The sequence below is a fragment of the Nycticebus coucang genome, chromosome 1, assembly GCF_027406575.1.
Source record: "Nycticebus coucang isolate mNycCou1 chromosome 1, mNycCou1.pri, whole genome shotgun sequence".
Lineage (NCBI taxonomy): Eukaryota > Metazoa > Chordata > Mammalia > Primates > Lorisidae > Nycticebus > Nycticebus coucang.
This window is the reverse complement of record NC_069780.1, coordinates 35,288,781-35,303,136: the sequence shown is the minus strand read 5'-3', so window position 1 is coordinate 35,303,136 and position 14,356 is coordinate 35,288,781. Positions and strand designations below refer to the sequence as shown.

General features: G+C 41.6%; 1 protein-coding gene across 1 annotated transcript in view; it reads right to left on the bottom strand.

The window, feature by feature from the left end:
• The window catches only part of HADH (hydroxyacyl-CoA dehydrogenase), a 62,967-nt gene that overhangs the window by 46,613 nt on the left and 1,998 nt on the right, over positions 1–14,356 (bottom strand). The window lies entirely within an intron of this gene.

Here is a 14,356-nt window from a genome sequence, read left to right as displayed (position 1 = left end):
AAATAAAAGAAAACCTAGATGATTCTAATGCACAGTGTGTCAAGCACTGCTCTAAAATAACTGTCAGCTACCCATAGCAGCCATTCCTGGGTTGCCTACTATTTCCTTAAGCTTCTGAGAGGGTTCAATGCCTTCCGGTTGCTCTCTCTGTCCAAGAGAAAGTTACTAAAATACTATTTGGGGGACTTTTCTCCCCAGATTGCCCAAGAAAAGGTCAGCCCCACCAGCCTGCCTTCTGCCTGGGGCTCCTCAACATAAAGATCTTGCTCTACCTTCTCTAAATAAATAAAAGTTGCTTCTTAATTCCTTTCTTGAAAGTCTTGTCCTGTGCTTGTTTCCTCCAATTACGCTCTGTATAGCCCTTTCCCCTAAAGTGGCTTCCTCTAATCTTGACTCTGGCCCCATTTGCATCTAGCATGCCCTATACTGATAAACCTTGGTGGTCTGTCCCCTGCTGCCAGGTAACTAACCTCCACCACCCTTGAGCCAGTAACTTGCCCTTCCTTCTCCATAGGTCATAATGCTGGCGGGTAGAGTAGGGGGAATCCTAACCTCACAGAGAAGAAATCCCTTGAAAGACTTCATGTCCAAGTGAAACTGGAGTCCACAGAGGTTTGCCTAACAACAGCTCCCATTTAGAGTCTTTCTAAGTGCTAGACATCAGGCCTATCCCATCTCATTTGACTTTTATTTAACCAATTCTCCAAGGTCAAATGAGAATTAAATGAGCATATGACCAGTTTTAATATCTGAAACAGGAAAATTCATCACACTTAATATATGAGTAACTATTCACTCAAGGTGAGGATACAGACAACCCACACATTTACAACATAAACCCTGTGCTGACCATCCTGAGGCTTAGTTCTTTGGCATTCAAAGGCCTTTTAGCAACATTCTAAACTGGCTGAAACTGCTCCATTCTTCCACCACTTTTCTTTCTTCTATATATGGCAAAGTGTTCTTGAAGGAAGGACCATGACTTCACTTAGCACAAGTAATACTATGAACACAAATGTACAAAGGGCATGATGTTGCAGATCTCATTAGTGATGAAAATAAAGTTTTATTGTCCAGAATAAGCTTATATTAATTGCATGATCACAAATTCTAAAATTTCTTATACAACTTTTAGATTTTAAAAATAAGCTTGAAAACCTTAGTTTGAAAAACTACGACCTCATCTAACATTTCTGGTAATCATACAATCAAATGTTAAATGGAAAAGGTGCATATGGTGAATTACAGCATCAAATAAACAGCTACAATGAACTCTACGTTAAAGAACTGATTTAACATTCCCCTTTCGGTACCATGTAACACTCTAAACACCAGGTAGGGGCATATTACCTTTTTAGCAATAGCCTCCCCTTCCGGCCTCCAAAGCTCATCTCTCCCAACTCTGGACAGACAGATGTTTGTTTCATCTTCTTAAAGTGCAACTCAAACACCACCTCTGCTGCCTCACATTCCTTTCTCCAACAGACACCTGCATCTCAAAGTACAGTAACTCCTAAGGCTATTCTTCATTTCCATCTAACTTCTCTCTTTCCTCATTCCCTTCTTGTAAAAAGTATCCCTAATTTGCTTCTGAGACCAATCTCTTTCCTATTACAGAAATTGGTGGTTCATGGTTATAGCTTACAGTCACTCCTCCCAAGTAAAATCCAGAGTCCTTCAAGACGATAAGTATTTGTTCATAGCTTTTGGTTACATGCTGGCTTGAAGCTAAGATAGAATAAGAAGTGCTAGGCTCAGTGCCTATGGCTCAAGCCTCTAAGGCACCAGCCACATACACCAGAGCTGGCGGGTTGGAATCCAGCCCGGGCCTGCCAAACAACAATGACATTTACAACCAAAAAATAGTCGGTGTTGTGGTGGGCGCCTGTAGTCCCACCTACTGGGGAGGCTGAGGCAAGAGAATCGCTTAAGCCCAGGAGTTGGAGGTTGCTGTGAGCTATGATGCTACGGCACTCTACCCAGGGCAAAAGCTTAAGGCTCTGTCTCAAAAAAAAAAGAAGTGCTATGTTTTTCCTGGAAGCCAAGGAATTGTATTGGAGTACAAACAATCTGGACAGTGGGAAAGCCTTTGGACAGTGAGGGAGCCTTTGAACAATTTGGGGGAAAAATGCAGAGGTTATTACAAAATGTTCCCATCAAATGATCAAAGGTTACAGACAAAAAAACTTGGTTACTCAGAGGTGAGTGCTTTTCAGGCCCTCCTCCAACACCTGTGCTCCCATGAGGATGGACCAGCACTGCCATTTAGAGTACCCTGTGGAGCACATCACTGGTCCATTCCTTTATTGATACTGCCTGCTATTGACCCAACATCTGCCTTGTAGCTGTTCTTGGCCTTGGGATAAGGTGGTAAACAAAACATATCCCCTGCTTGCACAGAGCTTGAACTTCTCATAAATAATCCCATCTGGTCCTTATTATAGCCTTCTTGGGAAGGCACATTACTCTCATTATAACAATAAGCAAACTGAAAGTCAAGATGTGACTATGATTTGAAGCTAGAGCTGCCTTCTCATGTGCTGCTCTTGACTGTGAAAGGCATGGCTGGTCTGAGGGTAGCAATCTGAAACGGCACTGGGTAAGGGCTAGACTCCAGAGCCAGTCTGCCAGCTGGGAGATGGAAAACATTCCTTGACATCTGCAGGCTGTATTCTCACCTATAAAACTGGGACAACAGAGTCGCTTGGGAAGGTTAATGAATTAATACAAGTCAAACACCTGTAACAGCGCCTGGCAAATCACGACAGTTTGTATATTCTAGGCTGTCCCCTTCGTCCTTTGACAAGGGTCTGAGGCCTATTTGGGGGCCCACGTGCAGTCTTCCAAGGCAAACTATTTTACTTTGCTTTTCATCTTAAACCTTCTGATCTCAAGACTTATTCCCTTTTTAGTTTTTATCTTCAGATTAGGATCTCGCTCCAATTAAAAAGAAAGGAACAAAACTGGGAGCGGTGCTTTACTTAACCATCTGAAGCTGGACGTTGCTTCACCAGCAAAGTCATTTCATTATTGGATAGCACAGTGGCATGTGGAGGAACAAGTTTTAGAAGTGGATTGCTGAGGTTTAAAACCTGGTTGGCTGCTATGGCTTGAATGGCTTTCCAACACTTTATCAAGTGTTGCCAATGTGATAGCATCAGGAGGTGGGGCCTTTCTGGGGTGATTAGGCCCCTCCTTGTGAATAGGTTAGGAGCCTGGCAAGGGGGTGTTCGTCCAGCTTGCTTTTCCACTCTTCCGCCAAGTGAGAGCATAAAAAGAAGGTTTGAACCAGACACCAAATGCTGACGTCTTGATTTTCGACTTCCTGGCCTCCAGAACAGTGAGAAAATAAATTTGTTTTTTATAAATTAGTCAGTGTCAGATATTGTTACAGCAGTGCAAAATGGGCTAAGATACTGGCTTAGCCACTGTGTTTCTGCATAGCCTCGGTGTTTTAGTTTCCCAGTCTGTAATAAAGGTTAACAACAAGGTGCCCATGTCATAGCACTGCTGTGAGGATTACAAATGTCAACGTGTTTAAAGTACTGTGACCGATGCTGGGCACAGAGACGCGCACCAAGCTGTTAGCTGCTGTTATTGACTATACTTGGTGCCTCCACTTTCTCCCACACCTTTCAGTTCCTACACCCTAATAATATGGCTTCTGTTTCTGTCTGTTTGGGCAGCTGTAACAACACACCACAGACTGGGTAATCTATATACAACAGAAATCAAGATCAAGGCACTGGCAGGTTTAGTGTCTGACGAGGGCTCCTCTCGGCTTAAGGGAACGATGCTGTGACCTCACATGGAGGAAGAGAAAGAAGCCAGAGTTGGCCTCTCAAGTCCTTTTATAAGGCACTAATCCATCCATGAGGATGCAGCCCCCATGCCCTAAGCACTTCCTAAGGGCCCCACCTCTTAGTACAACTGCACTGGGGATTAAATTTCAACACAAATTTTGGAGGGGACGCAAACATACAAACTGTAGCAGATTCTTGCATTGCCACTATTGCATGAAATCACACACTAGTTGCCCTTATCTGCAGTTTCACTTTTGATGGTTTCAGTTACCCATGGTAAACTATGGTCCAAAAACATTAAATGGATAATTCCAAAAATAAACAATTCATGTTTTAAATTGCACACCATCCTGAGTAGCACAAAGAAATCTCAAGACATCCTGCCCAGGACATGAATCGCCCTTCTGTCCAACATATTCATGCTGTATACTACCTGCCCATTTGTCACTTAGTAGCTAAACAGGTCATTAGATTGAAAAAAACAATACATATAGGATTTGGTACTACCTCTGGTTTGGGGCATCCACTGGGGGTCCTGGAATGTTTCTCAGGTAACCAGGGCCTCTGTAACTTATCAGTCGTCGGCTAACTGCCTATTCTTTGGCTTCGTCTTCTGTTTCTCCACAGCCCTGCATACTGCCAACCAAGGTTTCCTTTTTGAAACGCAATTTATCTGTCTGTTCCTTTTAGGAACATTAATTATCTTGATCTTCTCAGCCTCTAAACAAATGTATACTTCAAGGTTCTGTTTTCAGTACCCTTTCCCTCTGAAATCTCAATCATCTCCCTAACTCCAATTGTGACTGAAACCAACATATTCTATCCTGAGCTATGGTCATCATCTTGACCCTAAAACCAATTCTCCCTGACCTTCATAAAAGGCACCACCATTCTGTAGGTCACAATTTACCAGATGGCATTTTTTCCTTAATCCCAATCCTGAATTATTGTCCAAAAAGTTCTATCCATTATTTGAGGCCCATTCCAGATGCTACCCTCTCCATTCCAAATGAATGTACTTTCTGTTTTCAAACCTCAGAGCTAGATTTTTTTTTTTTTTTTTGAGAGAGAGACTCACCATGTTGCCCTTGATAGAGTGCCGTTCGTCACAGCTCACAGCAACCTCAAACTCTTGGCCTGAAATAATTCTCTTGCCTCAGCCTCCCTAGTAGTTGGGGGCTACAGGTGCCCACTTCAACACCTGGCTATTTTTTGTTTAGCAGGCCCAGACCGGGTTCGAACCCACCAGCCCTGGTACATACGGCTGGCACCCTAACAAATGAGCTACGGGACCTAGTCAGAGCTAGATTGTTTTTTTTATTGCTATTAAGCTACTTTATACCAAAGTAAATTATGTCATGTAGATCACTGTCTAATATCTGATTTTAGATTTAAAATCCCTTAATAGCAGAATTGGTTTGGTCTTTGTATTCCCTAGTACTTATCACATGGCTTGCAATAAATAACTGCCAAGTAAATGCTCTGGATTTGGAGTGGAGTAACCTGAGCCTGTTCTCTTCCCCAGCGACGCCATACCTCTCCCTCTTCTGTGCTGTGTGCTGTATCTCAACTCCATGCCCTTGCCCATGTGGTTTCCTCTACCAAGCATGTCCTTTTTTCTCTTGCTACACGGGGAACTCTAATTCATCCTTCATAATCCAACACTCATCAGGATGTCTACTACAAAACAAAACAAAGTGTTGGCCAGATATGAAGTGGAATCATGGAGCACTGCTGACGGTATAGTTGCTATGGAAAATAGCACGGCAATTCCTCAAAAAATTAAAAATAGAATTACCATATGATCCAGCAATTTTACTCCTAAAAATTACACCCAAAAGAAGACAGGTGCAGTGACTCACGCCTGTAGTCCTAGCACTCTGGGAAGCCAAGGCAAGTAGATTGCCTGAGCTCATGAGTTCGAGACCAGCCTGAACTAGAGCGAGACCCCCGTCTCTAAAAATAGCAGAGCTTTGTAGCAAGCACCTGTAGTCTCAGCTACTTGGGAGGTTGCGGCAAGAGAATCACTTGAGCCCAAGAGTTTGAGGTTGCTATGAGCTATGATGCCATGGCACTCTACTGAACATGACAAAGTGAAACTCTGTCTCAAAAAAAAAAAAAAAAGAAAATTATACTAACATATGGAAAGCACACACTTGAACAGATATTTGTACACCCATGTTCAATCAGCATTATTCACAATAATCAAAAGATGGTGGATGAATGGATAAACAAAAGGTGTTCTATTACATATAATGGAATATTACTCAGCTGAAAAGGAACTTCTGGTACATGCTACAACATAAGGCAATCACAAAAGGACAAATATTAAACTGTATCATTCCACTTATATGAAATAGTTAGGGCCGTCAAATTCATAGAGATAGACAGTGGAAGAGTAGTTGCAGGGGCTGGGGATAGGAGGGAATGGGAGTTACTGTTTAATAAATACAGAGTTTCACATTTGCAAGACCAACAGAGTTCAGGAGATGGATGGTGGTGACAGCTGCACGATGATGTGAATATATTTAATGGCACTGAGCTGTATGCTTAAAAATGATTAAGATGGAAAGTTTTATGTTACGTGTATTTCACCACAATTAAAAAGCAAACCAAAAAACCTCTGGTCTAATCCAACACAACAGCTTCTTTTCACAGAGTAAAAAGACTAAAGCGCAGACTTACTCACCAAAGGTAAGACACATATTGGCACGAGTGTTCCATCTGAATGCCAATTTTGTGAAAGGCACTTCCATCTGTATCACTCACTCCATCAAAGTCTTCGGTGGCTCCCCAAGACCACAGAATAAAGCTTCAGTTCTACCCATGGCATGCATGCAAGGTCTCGCAGGATCACGATTCATCTCCTCTCAGGACCCACAGTTCACTGTTGCCTGAAGCATGACACCCCAACACCACCTAGGAGGCCCTGAACTCCCCACATCTGCCCTTCAAATCTCCCTTACCTCCAGCCCTTCGCCTAGCCTCACCTTCCCCAAACATCACCCCATTAACTAAGCCTGAGTATCATTTCCAGATACTAAGCCCCCTGCCAAGATTCTCTGGGCCCCCATCTGTACACGCTTACAAATGTACTCTGATAACCACTTGTTCTTTTCTACCACAAGCTCCTTACTAAATGGTATTCATCTTTGTATGCTGAGAACCTAGACCCTGTTCGGTTGTGATGGGTCCTCAGGAAATGGTGACTAAACAAACACATCTGACAAAAAAGCCAACTGAGATCTGGTGGCTCATGCCATGGCGCAGGTGAGGGGCTCTCCTGATAATGTGAAAATAACCAAAGGCTCTTATTTAGAAAAGAGTTGCACATATCTTGGATAATACTCATTCTTCCTGAACTGTACAATGATACCACCCAAATTACTGCCAACATTCTGGGATGGAGAAGGTAGTGGAGGAGTGAACCACAAAAGGAGAAAAGCATTTTTTCTGTTATTTTTATAGCAAACAACAAAAAAAGACTCTTCCTGGTGCTTTAATGTACATGACCATAATGTAAATCAACCCAGTGAGAACTCTTGATTTATATTACAGGTCCTGCACACTGTAAGATCTTGAGGACAAACAGTCTGCAATGGAAAAAAATTTATTTGAAGGCGATGTCCTCACTCCGTGACTCTTGTAGGCCTGGTGGAAGGCAGACGTAGCCAGAGAGGAAATATTTTTAGACAAGGGTGCTTCAGAGCTGTAAAAATAGGCAAAGTGAATAGCACACTTCAACAGCCTCCGAGTGCTCCGGCCACAGGACCAACTAAACAGGCCAAGCAAAAACATGCTAGATTTATACCTTTTTGCAAATGTATCACCAGACTAGAAGCAGCTTCTATGAAGCACAACTTGACTGGTAAACCCATGAGAGCTACATCAACTGGACCAGGGATTGGTCTCCTTCCCACCACCCCTCAACAGTTCCACTGGATGTCCAATATGCTCCTTCGTTTACAGGAGAGCTGTGTTTCATCAATATCACGTTCTCTCTGAAAAATCCCAAAGTTATGCTAACTATCTACCACACCCCAATTCTGATTTCCTCCAGATCCCCAGAATAAGAAGACTGGGTCTGTGTTCCCAGAGCATGACTATGGCCCTTATCATAAACAAAAAAGTCATAAATCAGCTGCATCTCTCAGAGCTGGCCAATTCTGGGTTTATGATTACCTCTGGTTGTGCAATATCTTGAACTCTGCCATCGGCACAAGCTGTCTTCACTAACTTCAACAATCAGCAGAAGGCATTCTGTCGAGGCTTTCAATTACCACCACCACCATAACCAGCTAGTTTAGTCTTAAAACAGTTAAATTAATTGGCTGTCCATCTTTACTAATACTTAGACATTCATATTTTAAAAAATATTTCTAAAAAATTGAGAAAATATGCTCCAGTTTTAGACTAAAAGTCTATTAGAAATGTAATTGTCTAAGCATCCAGGTTCAGTAACATAGAGGAAACATTTCTTCCAGGCTTTCTACCTGCCCCAAACTCTGAAAAGGAGAATGGCTAAGCAGATCAACCAAGTCTTAGTTATACTTAAGAATCCCTGAGATGTTGTCACGATGAACACTTTCCACGCAGAGGAGAGTTATGAATCCAAACTGTTCTCAAGAAAGAATAATATGCACTGTTTGTTATGATAAGCAGTTTTTTCTTAAGCTATTACTCAAAGGACCAATAAAAAGGTTTCCACAACATTTCACGTAACAGGTCTGGCCCAGGAACTGCAAATGAGAGAGCAAAGAACCCACCTCAGAGACAAAAGTTACAAAGCCTTTTCCAGTATGAAGGAGACATGACCATGCCCTCATCCTCAGAGTACATGTGGCTGAAGAATGACAATAGCAGTAGCAGAAGGAGGAAACTCTTTGGGAAAAGATGGAAGGAGTAGGAAGGAACATAATGAATGAAGTCTTGGCAGGTGAATTTGAGTCTATTCATGGACAGAAAGATGGCAACAGAGCATTCAGATGAAGATGATTAGCAGATGACTCACGTTGAGTCTATAGCTGAGGAAAGGTCAACCTGGTGCCTGCGACACCAGATACACACAGAGGGTCCTCTTTATCCACTTTTCCCCACAAGACAGTGTGGGCTAGAAGTGCAGGCAGAGCTGTGGTTATCTCAGCCTCAGGATTTCCAGGCAGCAGAATAGAGACCCAAGTTCTGGCCCTGGCTGTACTTCTGACCCTTGACCCCAAGTACCATTATAATTATAATTATTATTATAACATGAAATAAGAGACATCAAAATACTTTGAATAGAATAAAATGTCATATTTGTAGTTTTGTGTGTATGCGTGCACCAGGCTCTGTTCAAAATGCCTTATAAGCATGAATTCATTGTAATACCTAGACCGCCACTGCAGTGTGTTGAGCTTCGTAAGACAGTGCCTGGGTGAGTGAGAGCTGGAGGGGCACTGGATGACTCTGTGCCTCGCTGAGGAAAAATAACTAAACATCGGCAAAGGAGGTCCTACAAAGCCGAGAGGCAAAATGTTACCAAATGCATTCTTTGTGCAAACTTGTCAGGTGGAGCACAAGAAGCAGCACCCGGAGTCAACTTCTCAGTTTTCTAAGAAGTGCGCAGAGAGGGGGAAGACCACATCTGCTAAAGAGAAGGGAAAATCTGAAGATATGGCAAAGGCGGACAAGGCCCGTTATGAAAGGGAAATGATGTTCAAGGATACCAGTGCACTCAAGAGGCCTCCTTTAGCCTTTTATTCTGAGTATCACCTCAAATCAAAGGAGACCACCCTGGCCTATCCATTGGTGATGCTTCAAAGAAACAGGGAAAGAAGTGGAATAACACTGCTGAGGATGACAAGCAGCCTTCTGAAAAGAAGGCTGCAAGGCTGAAGGTAAAATACAGAAAGAATTTCATGCATACCAAGCTAAAGGAAGTCGTCAAGGCTGAAAATGAAAAAAAAAAAAAAAGAAAAGAAAAAAAGGAAGAAGATGAAAAGGAGGAAAGGGAAGATAAAGAAGATGAAGAAGATGACGACAAGTTGGTTCTAGTGCAGTTTTTTTCTTGTCTACAAAGACTTATAGAACACATATACAACTTATTCTTTTTAAAGAAAAAAATTGAAATGTGAAAAAAATGATAGTATCCCCCAAACAAGTAAATGGAGCACTAAAATTATCTTCCCCAACAACTCACAGAAGTCTTCAAATTTTTAGAATTATTTGAACTCCCCATCAAATATCTTCAAAACCAGTAAAGACAATCTGAATAAGAGAAATCACCAGATTAGATCTGATGGATCTATTAGAAAAGCAACTAACATGTACTGAACAGCTATTACTGAGCATGCTGACACTTTAAGCTCTTGTGCATGTATTAGGTCACTTAACTCTCACGATTGTGTGATGAGTCTCATTCCCAGAGGCAGAGAGGGCTTAAGTGACTATCCCAAGGCTCCTGCAGACAAGCGAGGAGAACTGGGACCTCACAGCCTGTACTTTCAAGCTTAGAACATCACTGCCAGAAACTACAACATCATGAACACAATTCAGGACGCGGCTCAGAATAGACAGCAGAGGCCTTACCTTCCTACAGAAGGTGGAGCTAGACAGTGAGGTGTATGTGCCTAAGGCAGATGAGGGGACAAGAGGAAGGGACAGTGATGGAAATTAGAAACTCAAGGAAGAGGCAAGTGACATCAAGGCTAGAGCTAAGACTTAGCAGAGAAAAGCCAAAACTTGATTAAAGTGCCAGTTCTGCAGCACAAAATGTCCAAACAGATTCCAAGGCATTGTATTTGTTTGCCTGTTACCCTTATCTCTTCTACCCTCTGGGAAAAACAGTTCTCCAACTTTACCTCAAATCCAAGGACTAGTATGCTGACAAAGACTCTTCTACTTCCCAGTACCTCAATGAAGAGCAGAGAACACCCCCAAAACGATTTAAGCAACACAGGAAACAAGGTAAGAGCTTCATGGCGAACACACATGTCTCATACTCTTGAGTAGAAATAAGAGTATCCTGTCCATAGGGAAAAGTCAAAAGGCGAGCTTATACCCAGGTGACTGTGTTAGTCTCCTGTAATCCTGAAACTGCTCCTAGGCTGCTGTTTTTCAAGCAAACCTGAACAGCTGCACTCATCACTGCAACAGAAAATAAAGCTAAGAAGTACAAACCCACTCTGATCATTCTTCTATTTAGCATCAAAAATTCAGAGTTGGGGGCAGGAAGAGGAGATAGAACAAATTCAGTGGCTGGGGAGGAGCTGTCAGGTCTACCTGAGTCCTTACAGAGCACAGGAGAGTAACCAAAGACCTGGGAAATGTTTGTCTGCAGCTTATAAGGCTCTCCCTGCCTCCACTTTAACAGGCTAAGAAGCTCCCCTCAGTAGAAATACCCACCTTCTGCTTTCGAAAAAGGAGAGACAAAAGCAAGCTCTGGATGAGAAGAATCTACCCCACCACCCGCCTTCAAGATGCAAGCTTTCTCACTTCCTCAAAGAAGTGTAGTGTGCTAAAAAGAAGGCTGTACCAGAGGGACTTTCAAGTGCCATTCCCAGGGAGCGCTCCTCACTGGTAATTTAATGAAAGCTATGAGCTCTCTGGCTTCTCATATGAAAAGGCAACAGATGAAGCACAGCTTAAAAAAGGATTCATAACCAGAGAAATGCGCACAGCTAGTAGTTGCTAATAGAAAGCTTTCTTTAGTTCTTTCCTTTTTATTCTTTTATAATGCAAAAACCAACCTGTCCCCCACTCAAGGTTCATTTAATGCTATAAGCTTTTTTGCGGGCCTAAGTATCTGGTGAAGATAAACTGGGAATCAAAACCAAGTCAGAAATATGTAACAGGCAAACACATAGAACAAATTAACTTACTTAAATATTAACCTGCAGCCTAAGGGATTTTTTAAAAATTTAAAACAAACAAAAGAAATGACAAGCAAAGTAGATACTCTTGGAAAATACACATACACGAACGATCTGTGCTCTGATCAAATATAATTAAGCATGGACCTCACCTGTCTCAAATTGCTTAATTGCTTGAGAAATGCATCTAGCTCCCCCAAAATCTATTTAAACGTTTTTTTATCCTGCTCAGCACAAACTGGAATACATGTTTAAAATGATAAATTAAAAAAATTAAAACTTTACACAGAACTGTATCTTGATTAACTTTAAAACTATTTCAGAAAGTTCAAGAGAATGAATGTGACTTAGCAGCATGACCTAGACACTAGTTGTATTTTTACTTTTACGGCTTTACCAAATAAGGTTTAATAACAAAATAGGGGATAGCATAAAATGAGCTTTCCCTGAAGAAAACACACTGCAGTATCAGCTGGCATTTGCATTCAAGATAAAGTGAGATGGAACAGGGAATGAATCATAACTAATATTCTGCATCTAAACATGAGAGGCCTACCTCAGCAGCAACAATCAGGGATGGGAAAGGACATAAGAGGAAAAGGGCAAGAGGACAAGGATGACTGCAATAAAGACAGTAATCCTAAAAGCAGCTAACATTCTCTGAGTTCTGACTATGTGCCAGACACTGCTAAATGCTTAGCAATCCTCTCCCTAGGAACACAGTACCAACACTCATCCTACTTTTGCAAATAGGAAACCAAGGCACTAAAGTAAAGCAACTTTCCCAAGTTTGCACAGCAGGAAAAGGCAGCATGCAGGCCCTCCAGCTTCCTACAGTGAATTGCAGTCTACCTGTACTCAAAACATCGATTAGTCAGTGGCACTCAATAAGCAGGACAGATTTACCTCGTGCCAAAAGCTGTTGGTCAAGGAGCACAAAGAATGAGGCGAGACTACCTAAAACTGCAAGCTACTGGGTAGAGAGCAAAAATAGATCATCCAAACCACTAAAAACACTGCACGCAGAGATATTTTGAAGGAAAGATGGTTTCCCTCCATATAGCTGTCACCTGAAGTAACTGAAGTTCTCCTACCAGGGGTGTCCAGCCTTTTTTTTCTGCCACACATTTGAAGATTAAGAGTTGTTTTGGGCCACACAGTAAATACAAAAACACTAAGGAAAGCTAATTAGCAAAAGAAAAAGTCCATACATACTTTTCACAATATCCAAGATATCAGATACCACAGATAAGTAGTATAGTCCTCTAGGTTGGACACCCCTTCACCTAAACCTTGTTACATAAGGATGGAACTACTATTTCTTATGACTGCTCACAATATAGACTCGTGATTTCTTTTTTTTTTTTTTCTTTTTGGAGACAGAGTCTCACTTTGTCACCCTTGGTAGAATGCCCTGGTGTCAGCTCACAGCAACCTCAAACTCTTGGGCTCAAGTGATTCTTCTTGCTTCAGTTTTCCATTTTTAGTAAGGACGGGGGTCTCACTCTTGCTCAGGATAGTCTTGAACTCATAAACTCAAGTACTCCACCTGCCTCAGCCTCTCAGAGTGCTAGGATTACAGGAGTGAGCCACTGACTTCTGATCTTTATTATCTTTTAGAATGACAGTTCCATTATGTTTCCAACCTAAGAGGTAAATAGCTCTCCTCCCTCACCTCCCTCCCCACCTCCAAGTTTCAAAAAGCACTCCCTGGTCTAACTGTTCAAGGATATGATCCACAAGTCTGCATTCCCCACAAAAATCAACCATTTCTACTCACTGTTTTCTCAGGCAAAAACTCCAATACTAAACCTAAAACTGTAGGTGCTGTCTCTCTGCCTTTTCATGCAGCATAACATCCTTTCTGGCCCAATGATGGACACAGCATTCCCAGAACTGAGCATCCTGATTTTGCACAAAAGTTGAGGTTGTGTTTTCTACTTAGTTTCTAATCCTCTTCAACTGCTGTCTGCAAGGACACCATCCACAAACCTTTCTGGCCCATTTCCTATATTGTTACTAGAGGCTGAAGGTCTTAACAGGTTGTTACTAAGATGTTTAAATGTTTAAAACAAATACATCTTTCTATTCCTTCCCACAACAAATCTCACTCTCACAGCCTTGGGAGATTTTGATGTAGCCAAGGGATACAAGTGCACTCAAGCTAAACTTTTCTGTTAAGCATAATGTTGGATTTTAGGTTAAGCGATTTACTCTTCCTATCCCACATATCACACAGATTATGGAGACACCATATCCTATGAGCCAGGGCGTCCACACCATAAAAAGGACATTATATCTAAAAAGATGGTCTCAGAAGAAATGAGACTGAGAAATCAGAAGGATAAAACATTACAGAAATACAGACTTTGGAAGAAAATGCAATCAAGTTAATATGTTGTAAAAAATATGCAGGGAGAAGAAAACTGAGCTATATAATACTAAAGGATTTTTTATTTTTTAAATGTTAAATATTTTTTATTTGACATTACACATGAACCACACTAAAATGCCTTTCAATAAATAAAAGGCAGCATTTTAGTAGACCCAGGGAAATTAGATTGGCATAATGAAGATCAAAAGTACAAAGTAAACATTGCTACCTTCTCTCCAGCCCTCACCTTTAACAGGCTAATGAACACCAATTAAAATATCAGTGAGTCTTGCTTGGTTCTGAGACAGTGAGGGGATTTCCCGGTATTT